At 42.5% G+C, this 25372-nt stretch overlaps 1 long non-coding RNA gene across 1 annotated transcript; it reads left to right on the top strand.

Moving 5' to 3' along the window:
- The first annotated feature begins 15134 nt into the window (after window positions 1-15134).
- Window positions 15135-24385, top strand: LOC307070084. The gene is made up of 3 exons (XR_013811529.1): window positions 15135-15162; window positions 20326-20428; window positions 24046-24385. It is a non-coding gene; the product is annotated as an uncharacterized lncRNA (long non-coding RNA).
- The last annotated feature ends 987 nt before the right edge of the window (window positions 24386-25372 follow it).

Here is a 25372-nt window from a genome sequence, read left to right as displayed (position 1 = left end):
TAGAGTAAAACTCAGGGCCTTTCCGTGGTCAGTGAGTCCTTTGTGATATGGCCCCTGGGTACCTCTTTTCCATTCTCTCAATCACACTTTTTGATTTCTTCCTAATACTCATCTCAATATATTAGTCATTCATTTCAGCGGGCTGCACACTTTTTCTGTAAAGGGCCAACGGTTAATATTTTCACATTTTCAGGCCACGTGGTCTGTGTCCCAGCTACTCAAGTCTGCCTTTGTAGCCGAAAGCAGCCAGAGACAATATCTAACTAAACAAGTGGGCATGACTGGGGGGCAATAAAACTGTACAAAAAGAGGCAGGAGACTGGATTTTGCCCAGACCGTAGTTTGCCACATTTTGATTAATTTTATTTTCTTTCAAAGTAGGCTTTTAGCTCCATGGGAGCAGAGCCGTGTTTATCACTGTCACAGCACTTAGGACATGGATATAGAAGTCCTCATTCGGGGGTGGGGGAGTGCAGCCACACAGTTACCTGTGTCTCTGTCCCCCTCCCCCTAGGATTCCATATAGATGAACGTGCTCAACATCACAAACAAGGTGCTTACCATTTATTGAGCCCTTTCTATGTGCTAGGCATTAAGCTCCATATGTTTCATGCATTATGTCCTTTAACTCTCACAGTGACCCTCTAAGTTAGAGCCATTGGTATTCCCATTTTATAGATGTGGAAAATCAGTTCCAGCAAGGTTAACAATCTTGGTCAAGGTCACGCAAGTCAGTGCAGGGGCTGATACTCAAATCCCTGTCTCTAACCTCTAACCTCCAACCTCCCTGGTCCCTGGTAATTTAGATAAGAGCCGCACAGCGATCAGATTATTGTAAGTTTTAAATGAGTTAATGTATAAAGTTTAGCCCAGACATCTCAGTGAACGTTAGTTACAAGGCACCTTAGCTTGCTTAATTTTCTCAAAGTAGTTGAGAGCATTTTGGTACTATCATTACTCCTAGTTTACATTTAGTCCTAATTCAAAGTCCTAATTTAAAGTTTTATTAATCCTCAGTTTTACTAAGGAATCCAAGGCTCAAAGAGTTTAAGATATTTGTTCAGGTTCACAAGCCAAGGAAACTGGAATTTGAATTTAGTTTTTTTGACTTTCAATGAGATGCTGTAAGAGAACACATGAAAGTGACAAGGAAGTTCAAAAGAAGGGGAGGTGAGTGACAGCCTCAAGAAGACTGAAATTTACGGAATAGACAGAATGTGGACAAGTAGAAGTTTGGGGGCTGGGGAGAAGGGTAGGGACTGGAAAGAAGTGTTCCAAGTTCAAGGGCAAAGCATCAGAGACAGGAAGCAAAAGACCCCACAGAAGAGCTCGGCATGAGACGGGGGAGAGACAGGAAGCAGAAGACCCCACAGAAGAGCTCGGCATGAGACGTGGGGAGCCAGGCACTGGCCTTGGAGAGGACCCTCCGGCAGGGCACAGGGTGGAAGGGAAAACTCCAGGCACACTGACAATTAAGAGGAAGAGGAGGGCTTCCCTGGTGACACAGTGGTTTGAGAGTCCACCTGCCGATGCAGGGGACACGGGTTCGTACCCCGGTCCGGGAAGATCCCACATGCCACGGAGCGGCTGGGCCCGTGAGCCATGGCCGCTGAGCTTGCGCGTCCGGAGCCTGTGCTCCGCAATGGGAGAGGCCACAACAGTGAGAGGCCCGTGTACGGCAAAAAAAAAAAAAAAAAAAAAAGAAAGAGGAAGAGGAGTGCCAGAGGATATGGAGAGAGAGTGGTGAACAATGGAGAGAGAAACCAGAAAAGTGAGTTCCAGCAGACACCCTGGGAGAAACTTGCCTGGGAAGGTCCAGTCAGATGAGCACAGACCATTTGGGAATCCCTGCTGACCTCAGCAACTGCCACGTCCAGGACCTCGTGGATTCAGACCCAGAATAAGTAGCTCTCATGTGTATTTTTTTTCCTCAAGAAGCTGCGACAGATGAGCAGCTGCAGCAGCCTGTGGCACGAGTGGGAACAGGAATTGTTAAAGAGCTGTCAGGGAATTAGCATGTTTATTGACTAAGGTCAATAGGTGGTTTCTTCATTTGCCCAAAACAGGTTGTAATTTTGTTTTTTTAATAAATTTATTTATTTATTTTTGGCTGCATTTGGTCTTCATTGCTGCACGCGGGCTTTTCTCTAGTTGCGGCGTGCAGGCTTCTCATTGCGGTGGCTTCTCTTGTTGTGGAGCACGGGCTCTGAGACACGTGGGCTTCAGTAGTTGTGGTGCACGGGCTTCGTTGGTCCACAGCATGTGGGATCTTCCCAGACCAGGGATCGAACCCGTGTCCCCTGCATCAGCAGGCGGATTCTCAACCACTGCACCACCAAGGAAGCCCAACAAGTTGTAATTTTGAATAAGATTTCCCCCCCACCCCCAATTCTTTTAGTCCCTGCCCATCTACCGAGAACGTCTGACCTGCTTCCTGGGGAAGTGGGATCTCACCTGGCTACCCGTACCCCCGCCCCTGACACTGGGATTCTTACTAGAGAGAAAGAAGAGAGTGGAGGGTGACACCATGGAACATCAGCACCGAAAATGATTGGCCGGGGGAAGGCAGGATGGTGGGCAGAGGGTCTGGAACAGGAGGAGTTAGAGAACCAGGGGAAGATGTGAACACATGGGAAGGGGTGGTCCGAGCACCTGGGCCAGAAGCACACTGAGGATGAGAGTTGACAACAGGCCTGGCCTGTCTTTACCTTGTATGTGCACACCCTGTAGGTAGAGGTAGGAGACAGAAAACAAACCAATAACAGGTGCTGTTGCCCTGCATGGTGAAAAGCAGTTTGGGTGGGGCTTCCCTGGTGGCGCAGTGGTTAACAATCCGCCTGCCAGTGCAGGGGACGCGGGTTCGAGCCCTGGTCCAGGAAGATCCCACATGCCATGGAGCAGCTAAGCCTGTGCGCCACAACTACTGAGCCTGCACTCTAGAGCCCGCACGCCACAACTACTGAAGCCCGCGCACCTAGAGCCTGTGAGCTGCAACTACTGAGCCCACGTGTCACAACTGCTGAAGCCCATGTGCCTAGAGCCTGTGCTCCACAACAAGAGAAGCCACTACAACAAGAAGCCTGCGCACCACAATGAAGAGTAGCCCCTGCTCGCCACAACTAGAGAAAGCCCGCGCGCAGCAACAAAGACCCAATACAGCCCCCCCAAAATAAATAAATAAATAAATAAAAATTTAAAAGAAAACAAAAGCACTTTGGGTGTAAGAGAAGGAAGAGGCCAGATCCTTGCGTACAACATGTACATGATGCTGGCACTGCTTTATACCTGGGGGCAGTGAGCAGCTTCCTGTTTTGCACACATGGTTCTTATACACCCAAGTAATGAAGAGCCAAGACCAGTGAGCTCTGGATGTGGGGTTGAGTCTAGACGAATAGCTAAGAAAGACTGAACAGAAGGAACCAAAGGGCATGACACGGCCACTTTGAATTTAGCAACCTAATTTCTCTGTACATAAGAACCATTTTAGTGCTTGATTTCACAGGGCTAGTTTGTGGCTAGTAATCTATTCATTTTCTAGTCTTCTTTAAAAGGGGCATAGGTTTTAGGTAATGAGAACAGTGCAAGTAACCTTTCCACCTGCATTCCATCTCTCTTCTTCAGTGTGTTTGACCAAGTCAGTATAACATCTCATCTTACTTAGGTGACTGAGGGTAATTTCTGGATTAGGGTTAAGGAGTACTGATAAAAATAGGAAAAAATTACAGTGTCTGTCCCAACACTGTCTTTTTCTAGCTCTTCACAGGAAAGACACAGAATTCTTTTTCCTTTCTGGGATGGGTTTGTTTATTAACCCAACCAAGATCACAGGGGGCGTTTTTCATTGCTACATCTGGAAAGGCTCCAACACTGAGTCATGCGTGCTTACTTTAGAAACTATATCTAGCCTGGATTAAGGAATAGTAAACTGCAATACAGTTTTTAAAAAGAGGTACATCTAGCCACAAAGAACAGAATAATGTTTAAGAGGAAAGAGTCAAATTGACTTTGTACTCTTAAAAAAAAAAATCATCCTGAGCAGAAAAGAGTCATTTGTTCTGTGGGATAACGGCTACTTGTTCTTGTCGTTGCTTAAGAGATGTGCAAACTTTGCCATTTAAGCCTGATTCCTTTTTGACCACCTGTGAAACCAGGATCTTACCGGCACCTGGAGTTAGGGAAATAAAGAAGACAGTAGGTGGCCCTCCGTGAGAGATACACGAATCCCTTAAAATGACACGCACTTCTTTTTTTTCTGGGTGCATTTTGGGTCTTCATTGCTGCGCATGAGCTCTCTCTAGTTGCAGCGAGCAGGGGCTACTCTTTGTTGCGGTGTGCGGGCTTCTCATTGCGGTGGCCTCTCTTGTTGCAGAGCCCAGGCTCCAGTAGTTGTGCCCATGGGCTCAGTAGTTGTGGCACGCAGGCTCAGTAGTTGTGGTGCATGGGCTTCGTTGCTCCGCGGCATGTGGTATCTTCCCAGACCAGAGCTCGAACCCGTGTCCCCTGCATCGGCAGGTGGATTCTTAACCACTGCGCCACCAGGGAAGCCCGACACACACTTCTTAAGACCACCTATGTCACCCATTGCTCATCTAACCATTGTCTCAACTTACCCCATTGCTCTCACATCTTTTGAGAAGGAAAGCAAGAAAACAGTATATTCCAGAACTTACTTTCTGTTTTGAAAGGACAACCACTGCTGCCAGGAGATGCTGGAAAACAAAAGGTTGAAGCGAAAGACCCAGCATCCGCTCTCTCCTGACGGAGGAGGCAGCTGGTGGCGGGGCGGGGCAGGAGAGAGAGCTCACTGCATTCTCTACCTTGGGCTTGGGCACCCTCGCCCTGAGCCTCCTTCCATCCCAGAAGATAATGGAGTCCCAAGCATCTGCTGGTCCTCCAGCCTGACCCAGAAGTGCCTGTGCCACACACGGGGGCCTTGGGAAGTGGGTGGCACAGCCCCTCCACTGTCGACACAACATCTCCTTCCTTTTATCGGCCTCTCAGAATGTGCACAGGAGTCCTTGCAAACTGCAGAACCAAAAGTGAAATGCATGAGCATCTGGAATCTAAGTAACTTTCCCCTTATTTATTGTGTGACTCTAGGTTAGAATTAGACTTTTAGAACTAAAGTTTGGGAATTCCCTGGTGGTCCAGCAGTTAAGACTCTGTGCTTCCACTGCAGGGGACACGGGTTCGATCCCTGGTCCAGGAACTAAGATCCCACAAGCCACGTGGTGCAACCAAAAAAAAAAGAAAAGAAAGAACTAAAGTTTGAGTGGATCAGCGTCCTCATACTATCATATTCCTCTTCCCTCTTACTCTTGCTTCCTTGCTCTTCTGACAATGCAAATATCGAAGATTGAGGGAAAAGACATGAGCAAATAGAGTCATTTGGATTCTTCATGATGAAAACTTACTGTCTAAACATTAGGGGAGCTAGACATCTTATTATAAAGTTTTGAATTTATGGAAAAAATTTCCTCTTCAAAATTATCTGGATTTTTATGTTCCTTATTTGAACCTTCCAAAAAATAAAATAGGTGGAGTCTTATTTGCCTTTATTTGTCTCTAAAAGGGTTAATAATACCATGGAGTTGCTGAGATGATGAAAAGAAATAATATACACGTAAAGCACTTAGAACAGTGACCAGCGTACAGGAGATGCTCAAAAAATGGCAGTCCTTCTTTTTTCTTAATCAGATGGATACAACTATCTGTGTATCCTGTTTCCTGCTCTAGGATTAGAATTAGGCCAGGACAGCACGAGAGGAAGAGAGAGAGCTTTGAGAGTTTAAGTCTTCAGTTTAAACAAAAACGAAAACAATGTGGGTCGACAAAGTCATTGCATTGTCACCCACTAATAGGTTTATGTTGCTTGTCACTGGGATGGCAATTGTTAGTCTATAATCCAATTTCAAGGGCCCTAAAAATCTAACCCAACCAGCCCATTTCCTACAAGTCTCCTTCCTTTTATCAGCCTCTCAGAATGTGCACAGGAGCCCTTGCAAACTGCAAAACAAAAAGTGAAATGCATGAACATCTGGAATCTAAGTAACTTTCCCCTTATTTATTGTGTGACTCTAGGTTAGACTTAGACTTTTAGAACTAAAGTTTGGGAATTCCCTGGCGGTCCAGTAGTTAAGACTCTGTGCCTGTAACTTTAGTAAAGCCGGCTGCTCGCTGGTCTCCAGCATTCCCGTTCTGTTCCTCTGGGCTGCATCCTGTGGCCTGGGATGGCCAACTTCCCGTTTCCACCCCTCTCTCCCTGCCTGTACTCACACACTCTCCATTCAGCATCTGCCAGATCTACAGTCCCATGTGCTGACCTCTTCCTCTGTGCTCTTGTAATACTTTGTAACTTCTCACACACACCTCTGTCCCGGTGGCGAGGTGGGGAAGCGCCTGGTCTCTGCAACCCGACTGCGTGGGTTCTAATCCAGGCTCCTCCACTAACTAGATGTGTGAGTTTTGAAAAATAACTCTGAATCTGTTTCTTCATCTATAAACTGGAAATACTAGTACCTGCTTCACAGGGTTGCAGATTAAGCGAGACGTGCATGTAAAGTGCTCAGTTAGCAAGCACAGCGTGTAGCACATACAAAGCATGATCTCAGTAAGAACCAGCCGCATTAGGAGTACAGTATTCGTATCACGGTTTGTGTCCTGGTGTCAGCTTCTTTACTAGAGGCTAAATGCCTCAAAGGCTGTAGTTGGCTTTACTCCTAACATAGGTCCTAGCCCAGCGCTCCACTGTCTACCCACTCAAAGTGGTTACACAGTGGAGCAAGTCATCTGGGGGCTTGTTATCCATGCAGAATCTCAGGGCCTACCCTAGACCTATGGAATCAGCATCTGCATTTTCACAAGGTCCCCAGCTGATAAAATATATCCCTTGGAATTTGAGAAACACTGCACTCACTCCTTGAATTCACTTGCTGAGCTGATATTTTAATTATGCTCATAATAGCCACTAGGAAAACAGACACTGAATTCTATAGAATCAGTACTGCCATTAGGTCACTGTCATATGTACAGATCCTTTAGACCAGTGGTTCTCAAAGTGTGGTCCCTGGACCAGCAGCATCGGATTCACTTGGGAACTTGTCAGAAATGCGAGTTTTCAGGTGATTCTAGTGCATCCTCCAGGTTGAGAACCACTGCTTTAGAACCCTGGGAAGCTACCAGAAGTACCACATTAATATTGTGCATCCCCTTCTTCCTGCCTTGTTTCGTTTCCTTTCTTCTCTTCCATGTCTTAAAGAGGCGAGTAAGGTCAAATATCGTACGTATCGTTTCCTCTTTGCCAGATACTTGCTGGTGCACATACACATCTTAATGTCTACCTGGCAGACTGACATTTGTCAAAATACCTTTTCTGGTGTATGAAACACAGATGACTTATCTGCAGTCCCTATATTTTGTTTTGTTTTGTTAATTTTATTCATTTTTTGAATAGGTGATAGACGCACATGGTATAAAATTCCCAAGGTACAAGAGTTTACAGTGAAAAGTAAGTCTCCCTCCTTCTTGCTCCAGTAATAGAGTTCCTTTCTCCAACAGCAACCCCTGACCTTTCATCTCACACATTTATTGAGCACCTAATATGTGCCAGGCATTGTTCTGGGCACTGGATACGGAACGAGAAGACAAAAACCCCTGCCTTCATGGAGCTGATATTTTGGTTACTGATTTCTTGTTGTATTTGTTCAATAGCATAGAGTTTGGCAGTAGTTAAAAGTAGAGCTCTGTAGTCAAACCAACTAATTTTGAATCCAATTTTCCCCATGTTCTAAGTAATGTTAGCTGTTTATTCTACCACTGTGAACTGGGTTTTCTTTATCTTGAAATGGAGATTACAATTCTATTCTATAAGGTTGTTGTGAGAATTACATGAGATAATACTTATGAAGCACCAAACAGTGCCTAGAACATAGTAAATGCTCAATAAATTATAGGTGTTGATTAGAATGATGTGATCTCATTCTACTATTCTATAACGTAGACTAGAAATGGCTAAAGGATTTATTTTCCCAGTAGCTTACATTTCCTCTCTTTGCTGTGTGATGATCAAAAAAACCACTTTTTTTGGAACAAGCACAGTAAATTTTTCTTCTCAATTCTGATCATTAACTGCTTCTCAGTTAGACTATTTACTGAGTTCTATGAAGTAATCAACTCCTAATCAATCACTAGAGCATAGAGACTGCATTCCTCTTTATTCTTTTTAATCTAGCTTTTTAAAAAAAACCCATGTAATTTGGAGATTTTCTACTATCATTTCATCCGGAGGTGTTTTGTACCATTATTTTCAGCTTCATAATGTTACAAAGTACATTCCTTGGGGAGATTCTGCATTTCACATCAGAGTGATTAAACACTTCTGAGCAAAGTTTCTGACAATATAATTTGATGTAGTTACCTTAAGGAATATTCTTTGTGATTCTATTCTCCAGCCAGATGGGAAAGCAACTTTCAACCCCTGGAAAAGCAACAGAAGTATTCCTCGGTAGTGGTCTTAAGATGGAAAAGAATAGAAGAAAATTACATGCAAAAAAAAAAAAAAAAAAAGAAAGAGAAGAAAAGAACTCCTAGGGCATGAAAACACTTAAATAATAAGACAAGAACTGTTTCATTTATTCACCATGAAAAATCATTAGCAGGCATAATGGAAGATTGCAAGGAAGTTGGGTTAGATATATTCCCCCATGTACTGATTCTGGACGAGTGAGTTGAATTCTAAAAGGGAATGAGGCACAGCTACGTGACCAACCACAGTCCTGATAACCATTTAATATATTCTCTTTCTCTCCTCTGTCCCTGATTCTATTTGGTATTATTTCCTGGTAGACAGAGTGTATGAACCTTTGGAGGATTGACTGTAGTACAGGAAACTGCTCTCTGAGCCTGGTCATCATAAGACTGGGAGGAAGCGGTAGCTGTGAAATGCCTCTGAGCAGCTATTATTATTTGGGGAATGGTGAAATCAAGGTAGATTTGGGGTGTTTGGGTTTTTCTTTTCTTTTTTTTTTTTTTTTCGCGGTACGCGGGCCTCTCACCGTTGTGGCCTCTCTCGTTGCTGAGCACAGGCCCCGGACACGCAGGCTCAGCGGCCATGGCTCACGGGCCCAGCCGCTCCGCAGCATGTGGGATCCTCCCGGACCGGGGCCCGAACCCGTGTTCCCTGCATCGGCAGGTGGACTCTCAACCACTGCGCCACCAGGGAAGCCCTGGGTTTTTCTTTAAACATTTTCCAGCCTCTGGTATTTTATTGTCAGAAATGAATTAGCAGTAAGAACATCAGTGCTCATAATTTTGAAAGGTGTAAAGTCCCTTCCATATAGGTGAGGCCTCCTCTGGTGGCACTTACCCATGTGCTTCTCCCAGACTTGGTCTACACTAATCGTAGAACGCACTGCAGAGCTCACTCTAATTGATTAGGGGTGCATTAGGCACCCTGTCTGTGACCGCTTTGCCTTACCTTTGGACCTTGTCATTTTTCATTCCCCTCTGTTCCCACTACTTATTACCTCTGAGCTCAGTGGTTTAATTTATTATCATCGTCTCCCGTGGTTGTGTGAGTTAACAGGGCTCAGTTGGGTTCTAGACAGCCTTCAGGAGTTTGCAGTCAGATGGTAGCTAAGGTGGGAGTCACGTGGCCAGACGTTCAATGTGATGTCATCGTTCGAGGGTCTGTCACCTCGGCCGGGATGGCTGGAACAGCTGAGAGCTGACTGGCATCTCTCTCTACTTGGCTACCTTGACTTTCTTTACACCTTTACATGAGGTGGCCTCATGGTAGTCAAATTTCTTGCCTTGGGATTGACTTCCCCTTTGGAACAAGTACTCCAAAGAGACTCAGGCAGAAACTGCAAGGTATCCTTGAACTCAAAGTCCAAAGTCATGTAACATCACTTCCCCTGCATTTTAGTGTTCAAAGATTGAGCCAGTTCAGATTTAAGCAAGGGCAGTACACAGGCATGGATACCAGGAGAGTTGGTTCATTGGATGGGGTAGAGAGGGCATTTTTAAACACTAGCTACCACACCTTCTTTGCCAGAAAATAGTCAGATTTATCTTCATCACAACGGTTATGCCACTGCACCAAACGCTTCTAGGAAACACAAACCCACACGAGTATTTAGTAAGTGAAAATTTGTGGGTTCTGGTAACACATATATTTTAACTAAATATATCTGATATTGTATGAGTGTTGTTCATTCATAGAAATATTACTTTTGTTATATTACAAATATAATTATTTGTACCTGTTGGTCAGAAGCTGTTACTAATCAAAATATTTGGGGATTATAGAATGGATTAGAGGCAGTTAACAACATACTCAATATAGTTCATCTCATTCCTTTCTAATCTTTGGTGTATTAGTGTGTCGTACTATACAGTAATTACAGAATATTTTGTTTATTGAAATGAGAGTTAGTTGTATGAATATTGTTCCTCCATTCATTCAATCAACAGGTATTTGTTGAGTATCTGTGATGAGCCTGGCCCTGTGTTAGACAATGCAAAGCAGCAGGCTTGGTGCTATGGTTAGATTTTGCCCCGAGCAGTATCAATAGTAGCATTAAAAAATGCTAACTGTATGAGTTCATGCATTCAGATGTTTGAACACTGAAGAAAGCTGCGTTACTGAATACTACTAACAGTTAGTGCTGACTCAACCCTTTCTTTGTGTATTATTTCATTTAATCCCCCCAAGAGGTCTTAGGATAGAGGCACAGTTGTTATCCCAGTTTGGTAGAGGTTGAAACTATGACTCAGAGTAAACAGGATCCCAGAGTTCACCTAATCAATAAGTGATGAAGCTTGAAGTTGAATCCAGGCACCACCTACTATGCAAAACTGCATTAAAATAAGACCATTGCCTTTACCTCTAAATTCCGTGCCTTGTAAGAAATGTTTGCATCATTCTAAAATGGTAAATGCATAATTACTTAATGACTATTACTTAATAGTCATAAGACTACTTTAATCTTTGGCCAAATGTAGTAACAGCTCCCATCCCCATCCCAACTCTGGGCTTCTTTTGGTTTCATAGAGACCATTTCTGAAGTCTAAGAAGGATATGGAGAAAAAGAATAGAAACTTAATTTTCTTGAAATTTTACTGTATACCAGTCATCAAGCTTGGCATGCCAAATGAATACGAAGTTGCTGTGGCATGTAGATGGGAAAAAAAGCAAAACCACCGACCTCTTTAATAAAAGCAATCATGAATTCCAGAAATACTGATGGGGCACTTAAAATATGGCAGGTCCAGGAAAATCTGGGTTCTTGTTTTGGGGTTCTCGTCTCACTCTTCCATGGGAGGGACCAAGCAGGTGTTTTTCCTGCCAATACACTCTGATAAGGGAAGCCCACATGAGGGACACCGAACTTAGGATGGTGAGTGGAGGATGGGAGGAGTTCTAGAAAGAGTCCAAGATTGGGGAAACTACTCAAGAGAAGAAGAGGGGTAAAGATTCCATCAAGGGAGTACACCCTATGTAGTGATTTAACATCTAAAGAGTTTCAGGAATTCTAGGGACTGAAAGAATTATATGTAACAGAAGGGCAGGATGGGTGTGTAGGAGTGGCCGGAGAGAAGCTGGCCAAGAAGTCATGAGGAAGGAACCTTTCTTTGCAGGTCTTGTTAGGAAGCTTGAATGAGCGCGCACCATTGAATCAGGCTTTGCTAAGTAGTTTGGATTTTTCTTTTTTCTTTTTTTTGGCCGTACCATGTGGCATGCGGGATCTTAGTTCCCCGACCAGGGATCAAACCCGTGCCCCCTGCAGTGGAAGCGCGGAGTCTTAACCACTGGACGCCAGGGAAGTCCCAGTAGTTTGGATTTTAAGTGCGCTTGTGGAAAACAGATTGACGTTCAGACATTTTCTCCATGTTACCCATGACTTCCCCTTCCATTCTTTACGGAGTTGGAAATGATTCTTTTTATTATGTTTATATTATTATTGGGGGGATTATTTTTCCATATGTACCAGGCAGTATAAATGGCTTCCCTTCTCTTTCTGGGTATTTTCAGTGTTGATTATAGCCGGGTGGATCAAATGCAAGCACCAGGTGTCGTATCGTCTGAATATTAGATGAGGCATTATTTATGCATTGATCCAGGAACCACAAATCTGTACCCCACCTCCTCAGTTCTACAGATTCACATTTCTGTATATTTAGGTAACAGTCGAAGAGATAGATGCAATATATGCAAAAGTGCTGCAGACCACTTCCTTCAAGATAATGTCAAAACCCTTGACCCTTCCTAGGCTGACGCTCCAGCTCTTCTGAGAAAAAGCAATTGAAATTGCCTCTCCTGTGTACCCAGATGGAGAATGCAGAAGTCCGGCTAGCTTTTCCCTCCACTGCCAAAAAAAACAGGGTGGAACAGCTGGGAAGGGAGGCCAGGAGCCCCAGAGAGAGGGAAGCAGTGGAACAGCGCAGTGACAGAAGCGCCTCCTTGGCTGCCTGCAGCCCCTCGCAGCCAGGACCTCCCCAGCCAACCCCGGTTCCTCCGCCTCTCCCCCTCGCCAGGGACCCCTCAAGGAGGCAGGACCAGTTAGTGACTTTGATCGTATCAAAGAGTTGAAAGAGTTTGTGCTGAAGTAAAAACAGAATATCCACTCCATTTTCCCAGCTTGTCTCACTTCTCCTTTCCTGCAGCTCTGGATCAAAAGCAGCGGTGATGAGCTCGTTCTCCACTGCTTCTTGGAGAGTTCTGAGGATCGAGGCCGCTCCCCTCTGCCCCACAGTTTCCCAACCTCAACCCGCGGGCAGGTCCGCCCTCTCTCCCTCCCTCCCTCCCTCTCTCTTTTTTTTTCCCCCTCCTTCCACCTGACAGGGACCATAAATAACCCAGGCTTCCAGCTGAGAACAAAGTTAAAGTTTGCCTGGAGCCCTCTGCCACTCCCTGCCTGGGCCACTTCTTTGTTTTCTTCTCCTGTTTTTCCTCTCTACCTGGGTTGGCCGTTTCTTCCTTCAGGTTGGAGAAGAGTCGCCTCCTAATTAAATGCAGTGGCTCACTCGCCGGCCCTCCCTAGATTTCAGGCTGCCTTGGCTACCCGGTTAGGCACCGGGCATCGGTATCAAATTACCGCAAGTCTACACTGGAGCAGTCCTCATATTTACATACAAATAACTCAGGGGCTTGCATTTATGTCACCATTCGATCCTGCTAGAGGCTTGCCAGAGGAGTTTTTAATCCAATCAGAAGGAGTTTTAAAAGGATGTCTGCGGAGTGATCAAAAAGGATCTTGATCTCAATGAAATGTAGCCAGATTTGGGGTTTGGTTTGTTGTTGGTTTTTTTTTTTTTCATCTGAAATATTGAAAATCTTTGAACACTGATGGGCAGGAAAAGATGTGTAATTCTTCAGTTGCTGGCGAGGAGACGAAGATGCTGAGAGGAACTTGGAGGAAGTGGTGAAGACAGTGGATCCAACCCAGGAATTGGTTTGTTTGGGCTGATTTGGAGGTAGAGTCTAAATCACTGCTTCAGGGATTCCTGGAGACATCAGGAAAACATTTGATCAGCCCAGCCTGGTGGAAATGGCTTTGCCACAGAGTAAGATCTTTCTTTAAGTCGTACTTGGTGTGTGCTGTTTTTGTTTGCTATGTAGTGAGTGTGCAAATAGCCCAGCTGTAAATAGTTACTTAAAATAATCTCTTGGTACCGGGTGTCCGGGTAGCTGTGGAAAGTTGATCTGTTTGGTTTTTACACTTGCGAAAACAGTAGTTGATATTGGATTTTTAGACTTGATTGGTAGCTTAAAAGCTGAGCTCTTGTGGTTTCCCGAGTTTAAATGAATGGAAATTATAAACAGTGCTGAATGAAGGACTGGAAAATAGAGCTGGAGTGGGTGAAATCGCTTACCTTTGAGAAAACATAACATGTACTCCTTTGAAATCCTGCTCGGCCAGCCAAGCTTGTATCCAGTAGAACAAGAGTCATAAAAAGGAGATAGGGTTTGCCTGTTTGTGAAAGGAACTTTTCCACAGCCCGTGCTGCATTTTGAGAAGGATGGGAAATGTCCCAGAGGGCAAAAGGCATCTGGAAAACCTGCCCTGTCACCCCTGGAATGTGGTTTATTCCCGTGTGAGGTCATGTTATACGTGTGTAGCTAGTAAAAGTATTTTATGCAATTAACTCTTTGTATAGATGGCTCAAGAGCAATTTATATCATCCTTCTTTACAACTGCTGAAGCCCCCATTTGATCTCTATTGAAGGTAGAGCTGCTTTCCAAGCAGGGTTCAAGCACTGGGGCAGCTGGACTGAGTTGTTAATTTGATAGATTTCGAAACAGTTCAAAATGGATGTGTTTCAAGGTTCCCCAGTTGAGCAGTTGTAGTTTCAGATTAAATAACTTGCTAGTTTTTTACATAAACCCCAAATTGAGATCCTGGGTGCGAGAAGAACATTTAAAATAAAGTCGGTTCCCTTCCCACATATAATTTGCAGAACAGTAATGAAGAGGTGCCTCTTATTTTGCAATCCAGGTCCATTCAAACAAGCTGCCCTCATCATGGTTGGGCCGGGAAAACTCTAGCTGACAGAAAAGATCAACCTTTCTAGTCAGCTGGGGCTTGAGGCAGGGAGGAAGGAGATACAGAAACGGTTTAAAATTGGTACCTAATGCCAGGAGCTCTTTCTGCTGCTTAAATTCACTATTTTTTTTAACATCTTTATTGGAGTATAATTGCTTTACAATGGTGTGTTAGTTTCTGCCGTATAACAAAGTGAATCAGCTATACGTATACATATATCCCCATATCCCCTCCCTCTTGCATCTCCCTCCCACCCTCCCTATCCTACCCCTCTAGGTGGTCACAATAATTTACTATTGAAATGATGAACTAACCTCTACCTATACTTTTTCCTTCTAATGGCTGTTTCAAATATTATCTGGTGGGGATGAGGGGAAATGAACATGAGAAAAATGGGTGATTGGCCAATGACCGGAGGAACAGTTTTCTCCCCAACAGACACATTTTCAAAAGGGAAGCTTCTGATTTGGGCTTGCTTTGTGCATCTGCAGGTGAAGATGCAATGACAGGCGACACGGACAAGTATCTTGGGCCACAAGACCTTAAGGAATTGGGCGATGATTCTCTGCCTGCAGAGGGCTACATGGGCTTCAGTCTGGGGGCCCGTTCTGCCAGGTATTTTATCGTTGCTCTTTTCTCACAGTTAATTTACAACAACCATGATGTGTCATAAACCGAAATCATTTTCATTTTTCACATTATCCCCAAGTTTGCTCTTTGGATAAGGATGTGAATTTGGTGAAATGTACACATGCTCTGCTGTCTTCTTTTGTGGTTTTCAGTCATTAATTTTATGCAATTGAATGTGTTAATTGTTTGTTCTTTTTTTCCCCACGTGGCAGTAGTGCTTCAAGCATAATAGCAAAAGAGCTCACTGGCAAAACGGAGAGAACCAATCTAGGTCACATGTTTTAAAATTAAGTTTTGTTCCATAGTGAAAGAAAGATCCTCTTTTCCAATAAGTAAGAAATATTGTGTTGATTGTTCACTATTCTCTCTTCGTGACTGAAAGAACAATTTATGGTTGAGACTTAATAGAGAGCATTCTTGGGAAAAAATTATGTATTGTTTATTGGAATTGTCTGTCAACTGAGTATCTCTTTGAAAAGTATGCCATTAGTTTGTTTAGAAGGGACATGTTAAGAGTGAAACAGTGACTTAACCAAAAGTCACAGGTAGAATGGTAGCAAATTCAGCTCTGAAAACTGAAGCTACAGCTTTTGTACGTGGAAAACCTTGGCTCCAGCCTGAAACTGGTTGACAGAAACAGAGCCTTGTCCAGAATTTGGGGACTTCTTTTCCCTGGTTGGATGAACAGCATGTTTGCTGACAGTCAGGTTATTTTAAGCTAATAATTAAACCTTCTAAGCTAGCACCCTGGGGACATTTTCCTATAGTTTAAGGATCTGTTGTTAAAAGTTTCATTTTCTAATAGTAAATGGCACTTCCCTCTAAATAAACCTGGGAGTTTATTCTCAGTGTCCGTTGATATGGCCAGTTTAGACACTGAATTGATTTTTCTTTGAGTTAATCTTTTTTTGTTTAATAGAATTTGGAGCCTCATGTAACTTATTAGAATTTTGGCTTTATATATATATATATTTATAAAAGGCCTTAAAATCTTATTGTAGCAGGTGTCATTAATAAGAAGGGGCAAATAAGTTTTTAAAAACAAGTCTTATTTCAGGTAATCACAGATAACAAGTTACAACTGAAAATATTGCAGAATCTTAAGGGACCTCAAGGGAAAAGTCTATTTAGAGATTTAAGAGCTTTTGTAATCCAATAACTAGCTGATTCTCTTCCTCAGATAATATATAAAAGCTACATTTCATGACTCAATCATTTGTATATAGGGAATTGTAGCAACTGACCTCCAGTGAGAGTTGAAACCAGTATATTGTCTCTTATAAATTTTTCACAAGACATTTTTGAGGCTTTCATACTTCTAGTTTGGATTGCACCATTATTATTTGTTGCTATTATATGTAACTCATTTTTTTACATTGGCAACTGATGTTATGCTCAGAGGCAAATTATCTATAAAGCCAATATGTTTTTTAAAGTACTGTTAAACTGTTACCAAGTATAATATTCTGAGTGTAACATTTAGAAAGGAATACATTAAATGTGTAACTCATTCAACCATAACATTTTTTTTCTTTTTTCCCTGTCTGATTTTTTTGCTTTCTACTTCTTCTGTTTTTTCTAAAAATACTTTAAAATAGTCCCAAGATCAGGTAAGATGATATGGCACCTTGACAGTGTTTCTCTGCCCTTCCTTGACTCATTTTCTCACCTTTATTTTCTTCAGCATTGTGCTGTGCTATGCTGTGCTGCCATGTGCTTTTTCTTTTTTATTTCTCTGCTCAGCTTTAGAAAATCGGTTTTGTGATTTGAGAAAATAAGCAAGTAACTAAATGTATGACAAGTAATGTGTACTTATGCAAAGTTGACTGAATACGTGAGGAATTTATTTCCCTTAACAAAGTTGTATAGTGCATGAAGTAACTGGAGAAATTGCACTGGGTTTAAAGGAAAAGTCTTGATTGGAAGGGCTGTTTGTTTGCTGGGTGCTGTTCTGAGTTGTGCTAGGTACTTTAGTATAACTTCAGAAATCTGAAGCATGTGTTTTTCTAACGTTTCCTCCGTTTAACACTTAGGGTATACTGATGGCTGCAAATAATATCGTTGACCTCAGTGAAAAACAATTGAATGCCTTCCAGACCCCCATGCAAATAATCTCTCATTTTAGTAGCTGAAAGTATCAATACTTCAGTATATTAAGGATTTAGAGTGCAGCTTGATGCTGTTAATCGGCTCCATCTGCCTAATGTAAATTAGTCAGGAGTAGGAATTATGTCAAATGACATTATGTAAAATGAGGACATCTTTAGACTTTTCCATTGGTAGCTCCCAATTCTAGGCTCTGTTCTTTCGTTGGCACTCCTACGTAAGTTAAAAGAAAGAAAGGATGTTTTTTTAAAAAAACACACACATCTTAGATACGTTTAAAAACTAAAGTTAAAATGAATGTGTCATCATTAAAAAAAAATTTGTGTTTGTTCACATATACAATACAAAAACCGTTCTCACGTACCACCAATATTACCATATGCCATGGGAACCAAAATTTAAAGAAACAAATATCTGATGCAGAGTGTAGAACTTCCTGTGCCTCTCAAATCACATCACGGGGGCAAAATGGAGTCTTGCTATAAGTACGTAGAAGTTGCACTATCTAATGGTCTAGCTGCCAGGCACATAGGATTACTTAAATTAAAATGAATTAAAATTAAATAAAATTAACTGCAGTTCTTCCATCACACTAGCCGCACTTCAGGTGCTCAGTATATTGGACAGTGCAGATTGAGTATGTGTCCATCATTCTGTTGGAAAAGAAAGTTCTGTTGGATAGTGTTGAGTTAGAAAGTAGAAAGAGAATTCCTGCTTTTAGGAAGCTTACATTGCATCTGAGAGAAGGGATGGGGCTAGAAACAGGAGTAACAAAAGTTTGCAACAAAAACAGGAAAAAAAAAGAGTGATAGGTCATATATGATTGGGCACTGGAGGCCCAACGGTGCAAGAGGTCAGAGTCACATGGCTTACTGGGTAAGCTCTATGCAGGGATAATGCTCTTTTTTTTTTTTTTTTTTTGCTTCTATATCCATTTTCTGATATTGTGTCCCTCTCATAATAGTCACTTCGTAAGTATTTGCTGAATACACCAAATAATGACTCTGTAGAATGATGGTTATTTTGGAGAAAGTAAGGCTCTCATCCTAGAAGCATGGACCTAGCCACTTGTGTAGACACTTAGAATTATGCCTGTCATTTGGGGGCCTCTGTATCTTGATATAAAAATCCCCACTTTTGGATACTCTTTGGTGTATCTAAAATATATCCATGTATGCCTTTAATATAGGCAGTGGGGGAAGGAATCATTTTGTGCAAGCACAGCATCATTCCTCAGTTACCTCTCCTTTGCTCGTTCCCCTGTCAAGCACAGAGAAAGGCACAGCCAGGCCAAAGTCTGCCAGATTCTGCTGGTAAAGATTCGAGCAGCCACGTTTAAATTCAGACAGTTTATTACTTCCTAGGCGGGGCTAACTTCCCGTGGCCCTTGTCTTCCACACCAGAAAGGATGACACCAAAACCAAAGGGGCTGTATGTCTACCACGCTAGCTGTGGGCTGCCCCATCGCTCAGGAGCCAATTCCAGTCCAATCTCTTCCAAGGAGGGCACAGCAGGAAGCCTCAGACCTCTTTCAAAATGGGAGGCAGTGAAAAGCTACCTCACAACAGCCTACCTGGTAGGGAGGCAAGTGGAAGATGGCCTCGGAGCAGCTCTTCACCAGCCTCCATCCTCTTGGTTTCTGAAGGATCACAGGGGTTCCGCCAAGGCTCAGATGAGCTGCCATTCCAGCCTGCCTGTGTGCCCTTTGTGGATATATGCAGGGTTACCAGGGTCCCTGACTCTATTGGTCTCTTTTTTTTTTAAGTTGAGATATAATTGACATATAACATTATGTTAGTTTCAGGTATATAACATAATGATTCAATATACATATATATTGCAAAACTGTCATCACAATAAGTCTAGTTAACATTCATCACCATGCATAATTACACTTTTTTTTTATTATTATTATTATGAGAACTTTTAAGATTTACTCTCAGGAATTCCCTGGCGGTCCAGTGGTTGAGACTCTGCACTTCCACTGCAGGGGCCACGGGTTCGATCCCTGGTCGGGGAACTAAGATCCCACATGCTGCGTGGCACAGCCAAAAAAAAAAAATCTCTCTTACCAACTTTCAAACATACAAAACAGTATTATAAACGATGGTCAGCATGCTGTACAGTAAATCCTCAGGACTTATAACTGGAAGTCATATAAAATAAAATGTAATTTGAGAAAATGAAAATAAGCAAGTAACTAAATGTGAAGTATTCACATTTTATAACTGGAAGTTTATACGTTTTGACCACCTTCACCCATTTTGCCCATCCCCCAAGCCCTCTTGGTATTTAGTTTAGAGGTCAAGGTGGTGAATGGCACTTCAGGACGTCAGGAGTCCTGCATTCTGGGAAGTTCAAAGGCTGTGTAGAGGATTTGAGAGAGGCTAGAAAGGAGAAGAGAAGAAACAAAGAAAAAAAGCGTACAGTAAGGAAAGACAAGATAACCATACATGGAATTTGAATTTTTCCAGGCCAGAAAGATGGCAAAGAAGATAATGTAAGGTGTATTCATAACCCTCCTTCCTTCTTCATGTTTTCCATGAGAAACCACTATAAACCAGAGCTCTCGATAGGTTAAATCCACATCTAGTTCCCAAAGCCTTATTAACGGATACATTTACAGCACCATCATTCCATTCAATAGTGCGAGATAGACAAATATGGACCAGAAAGGGAGGAGACTCTAAAAGAAGATCTTAACCAAGAAAAATCTCTCTAGTTATCAAATTATCTGCAGTCATCTGGAGTCATGTTGGTTTGACTGTCATAGTGAAATGTCCAACTTTCCACACATTTCACCTTCTCAGAGATTGAACACCAACTCACCTAATTTTAAACAAAACCTGATCATGAGGTTGTCTAAGCTTAAGAGATTTCCTAAAGTATAAGGGATTTTATTTTTGATGATGTCTTTTCAAGAACGACTTTTGTTGATGTTTTTGGCCATCTTGCCTGTTCTTAAAGTTGCATGCATTAACGTTCTTTTATCCATCTCATCGTCATCTCCCACTCTTGAATGGTTAACTGTAACTACAACAGCCTCCGCTCCTTCAGTTCGGATAGGTCTTACACCTTGAACAGAAGCTCCTTCGCGCGGGACAGCATGACGATTGAAGAACTCCTGGTGCCATCCAAAGAGCAGGTATGCGTTCTTTGTCAAATCTTCTTCCGTCCTTAAACTTTCATTTGTATGATGGAATCACATTCTTTGTCGCATGACAAAAACTCTGTTTCTGCATGTTTGGTTTTGCATTTGTAAGTCTTCCTGTACTGCCAGTTAAAGAAAAAATCAATTGTACCATAAATCGAAATATCCCTCTCTTCTGCATATCAATCTCATCCCACAAAGAGGAACTTAGAAAAGTTCTAGGAAAGGCATGGATACCTTTCTCATTTCTTGGCCAAACCTTGCAGTTTTTAAAAAAGAGAGTTAAGGGAATTCCCTGGCGGTCCAGTGGTTAGGACTCCACACTCTCACTGCTGAGGGCCCAGGTTCAACCCCTGGCCAGGGAACTAAGATCCCACAAGCCATGCAGCGAGGCCAAAAATAAATAAATAAAATAAATAAACATATAAATAAGTAAATAAAAGAGAGGTAGTAATAACTGGTAGCTAAAGTTGCTGACATTATCCACAGGAAGGTTAGGTTTTGCTCAACAAACTATGTATGCGTGTTGGAATTTGCTGAAATTGTTTTTAGCAAGTTAAAGATTAGATTGGTCATGTTTTTGCTCCCCTAGCTTCAAAGCTGCCTGGGATGGGCCTTCTCAAGGCGTGCCAGTATTTTGCTTTCTACTAGAACCCCTGCTAGGTTCATTTGGTGTTTATGCAATTTCTTCTTTCCGTTAACTGCGGTTGAATAGATACTGGTTTATTACAGGAAGACTCAGTAACAGAGTCCTGCTGCGTAGGGGCTCAGGATGGGTCATTATTCTAGATTCACACAATACCTGATGTTAAATGTGCACGGTCAGGAGCTGGTGATGGATGAAACTGGACCATAAAACTAATTTTGAAGGTGGCCTGTAATATTTAAACAATGTAAATGGTGAAATTATGCTGGACTTGTTGATTCACTACATAATGAAGGTAAATTGGGGCAGATGAATAAGTGATGGACACTTATCATCACCAAGTTAGAGGTTAAGCTGCGGGTCGTCACACCTTGAGGGTTCCCATCTGTCTGGAGGTGCCGACTTCCAGACACACAGATGTACGTTGTACTTCATAAGGACCTACAATACGTATGTTAGTGCTTTATACTCTCTGGAACATTCTTAGCAAGCAGGTCTTACAGAGCTGACTGCAGTGACTCTTCAGTGTTTGGTCAAAAAAACACCCTTTGTAGGGCCTCCCTGGTGGCGCAGTGGTTGAGAGTCCGCCTGCCGATGCAGGGGATACGGGTTCGTGCCCCGGTCTGGGAGGATCCCATATGCCGTGGAGCGGCTGGGCCCGTGAGCCATGGCTGCTGAGCCTGCGCGTCCGGAGCCTGTGCTCCGCAACGGGAGAGGCCACAACAGTGAGAGGCCCGCGTACCACAAAAAAAAAAAAAACACCCTTTGTAGAATGATTATAGGTACATGCCATGGTTTAAATGGGCGTTAGCACCAGAGAAAGCACTTATCTCAAATGATGAAGCTAAGTTCTTGGGTGTAAAGTGTTGCCCAGGTATTGGTTGAGATTTTCTGAAGAACTCTCTGCTTTGTCGGCTGTGGTCATTATCCTAGTTGGGTGACCCTGATCTCTTTATGTTCCCAATTGAAATGAAATGTTCGTGGATATATTGCTAACACTTAAAAGTGTAGAAATACGTGAAATTCTCTGTGCTCTAAGGGAACCCCACAAAACTTACAAAATTGCAAGTAAAAGGAGATTCCTTGAGCATTTTGCTATTATGTAATGGAGTAGCAAATTGTCAGTTGACCCGATTTATGGTTTATATTTCTAAATATATACTTGTTTGAGGGGCAAGGGCCTGAAATGGAGGCCGCCACCACCATTATCACCGTGACCTCACCTCCACTGCCACCATCACCTGCACCGCCATCTCCACCACTTTTACCACCATAGTTACACAGCCTCTCAATTTCTGCACATCAACCTTAAAGTAAAATATAAATGCTTGTGATGCTACAAGGCTACAAACAGGCTTCTGAGTGTTCTCACACCATTACCTGTTAGCTACTGCCGAGACCTACTTACTCAGGTAGAATGGCGGGGCAACATTTACTCAGAATGAAGGATTCGTGAAAAGAAATGAAGGCTAGAGAGAACATTTGAGGTAAAGCTGATGTTCTTTTGTATAGTTTGTTCCTGCTCCAATTTCAAAAATACCTCTGCGGACATCACAAACCCTCTGTAGGCCAGTCAGAAGAAAGGAGAGCTTAGGACACCTTGAAAGCTTTACAGATAAATCTTAAGTTGATAACTACAGAAGCAGGAAGCTGCTTTCTTTAATGGCCACAGAGAATCCGTGGTCTGACAGGCATTTCTCATGGAACGAGCACGTTTAATGAGCACATCACATGACTCCATGATAAATTCACCGGAGACTTGGAAAAAAAGATATGAATATCATAAAGACATTTTAGGGACAGTTGGGGGCATTTGAAAATGTACAAGCTATACTGTTAGGAAATTATTGTTCATTTTCCGAACAGTGATAATAGTATTGAAACTATACAGGGAATATCTCTCTTCCAGGGGTATGCCTGCTGAAGTTTTCAGGAATGAAGTAATCTTTGTCAGCTATTTATTTTCAGATGGTTCAACCAAAAGCATATGCATGGAGTGAGAGAAAAAAATCAAATATGGCCAAATGTTAATTGTTGAATCTAGGTTGAGAGTATATGAATATTCCTTATACAGCTTTTTCAATGTTTTTATTTTGTATAAAATTAAATTAAATTAAAATAAAATAAAAACTTGGAGGAAAGGGGAAAACAAATTCTGAAAGAGGTGTATTAACTTATTTCATCCCATGTCTCATTTATCATAGAAGAGAGAGAAAAGGCTAATTCCTCAAAAGAGAGGCTTTAAGAGGGAAGAGTCTAGTTACACTGGGCATGACTCATGAGAAGCATTTACTTCAGAAGTGCATTTAAACACCTTACGTTAGAATTAGGTGACAAAAAATTATTAGTTGATGTCTATCATGTCTCAAAATCTGCATGGATAAATTTCAAAACGGAGTTTGTCCGCAGTATTGATTTTGTCTGAAAGCATGCAAGAAATCTGAAATATTTAGAATTCCTAAATTTAGCAATGATATATGACTTACTGTCCGATTTAAAACTGCCTTGTCATTGCCCAGTTAAAGTTGCTTTGACAAGAAAAGGTGAAAAATGAATAAAAATTAACTTAGCGTGAGTTTTTTTTTTTTTTTTTAACAAGAGTAGAGTTCACCCATACAAAGCATAGTTGCCTCTTTATTATTCTGCTGCTGATTAATCCGTTTGCACATTAACCACAGTTAAAGTACAGTTGAGGTCCAGGGTGGTTAGGCCTGCCACCCCCATGTTCCTAAGAACCTGTGCTGGTTTGAAGGCCGGTGTGGAGGCCAGAGGTGTGGAGGCCAGAGCTGGGGAGTAAGGCTGAGAGAAGGAAGCCCATCCCCATTCCTTGCTGGGCCTTAGTCATGATTAGTTTGTAAACTACTTAATTCCCCCATGGATATCAAGAGTTGACATGTTTGTACTGTGATACTGGATTATCCATGAACTCTGTTTTCCTTTACCTTCCCTTTACCTTGTAATCAAGAATCACCTGTAGAGGGCTTCCCTGGTGGCACAGTGGTTGAGAGTCCGCCTGCCGATGCAGGGGACACGGGTTCGTGCCCCGGTCCGGGAAGATCCCACATGCCACGGAGCAGCTGGGCCCGTGAGCCATGGCTGCTGAGCCGGCGCGTCCGGAGCCTGTGCTCCGCAACGGGAGAGGCCACAACAGTGAGAGGCCTGCACACCGCAAAAAAAAAAAAAAAAGAATCACCTGTAGATATGCTTCTGAAAATGTGTATGTAAATTAATCATGTCTTGCATTTGTCAGAAGGTTTTATTATTTAAGGCAGTAACACTCAGCCCCGATTGCTCCCAAGAATCACCCGGAGAACCTTTAAGGACATGATTGTTCAGTTCCTCATTCCGGGGCCCTGGGGGGGCTTGTCATGCGATTTTTAAATGCACCCAGAGTTGAAAGCCCCTGATTCCTACTCAGAGTTCTTAGTTGAGGGCACACATTGGAATTACCAAGTGGCTCTTTGGAGATTAAGATGTGTACCGAATTGGAGTCTCCCTGGCTGGGTTCTCGGGCACATGTGTTTTTCAAAGTTCCACAGATGATACTGGGATGCACCTTTAGTTAGGAACCACTGCCTGAAAGCAACTATGGCTGGGATCTTTTTGTATATTGGTCAGTCAACATCTAATGTATTTGTTTTATAAGCTGAGATTTGTGTGTGTCAGGATGTCTTAGAGTAACATTTGTTGCTCTTAGAAACATTCCTTTCCCAACAGGAGGTAATAAAGAACAGGGTTTACTCTCAACTGAAGCCTGGTTGTCGAGGATGAGTATAATAGACAGGTTCTTTCATTTCTTCCGACATAACTATTGAAAGCAACTGTCTGGTATGGCTCTTGTAATTGCCGTGTTATGATCCAGGTCAGCCAGCCCCCGTGACATAAATGGAATACTGTTCATTAGATGCCATGGCATCAGGAGATAAGGTGGTGGTGCTTGTGGTGATGGTGCTGAAAACAGCTCCTACTATGTGCCAGGCACTATTCTAAGTGTTTTAGAATTAGTACTGAATAGTTTAGAATGAACTCATTTACATTGCACAAAAACCCCTATGAGATCATTTCTCTGCTCCATTAAAAAGATGAAGAAACTGAGGTACAGACAGCTGAAGTAACTCACCCCAGGAGACACAGCTGGTGAGTGGCAGAATCACTGGCCATATGGCTCTAGGTTGCCTCCTTTTTGCCTCCTTTTTAAAAAAAATTTTATTGAAGTATAGTTGCTTTCGAATGTTGTGTTAATGTCTTCTGTACAGCAGCGTGACTCAGTTATACATGTATGTTTTCACACC

Source organism: Hyperoodon ampullatus (assembly GCF_949752795.1).
Source record: "Hyperoodon ampullatus genome assembly, contig: scaffold_735, whole genome shotgun sequence".
Classification (NCBI taxonomy): domain Eukaryota; kingdom Metazoa; phylum Chordata; class Mammalia; order Artiodactyla; family Ziphiidae; genus Hyperoodon; species Hyperoodon ampullatus.
The sequence above is the reverse complement of the archived record's forward strand: the minus strand, read 5'-3'. Positions and strand labels throughout refer to the sequence as shown.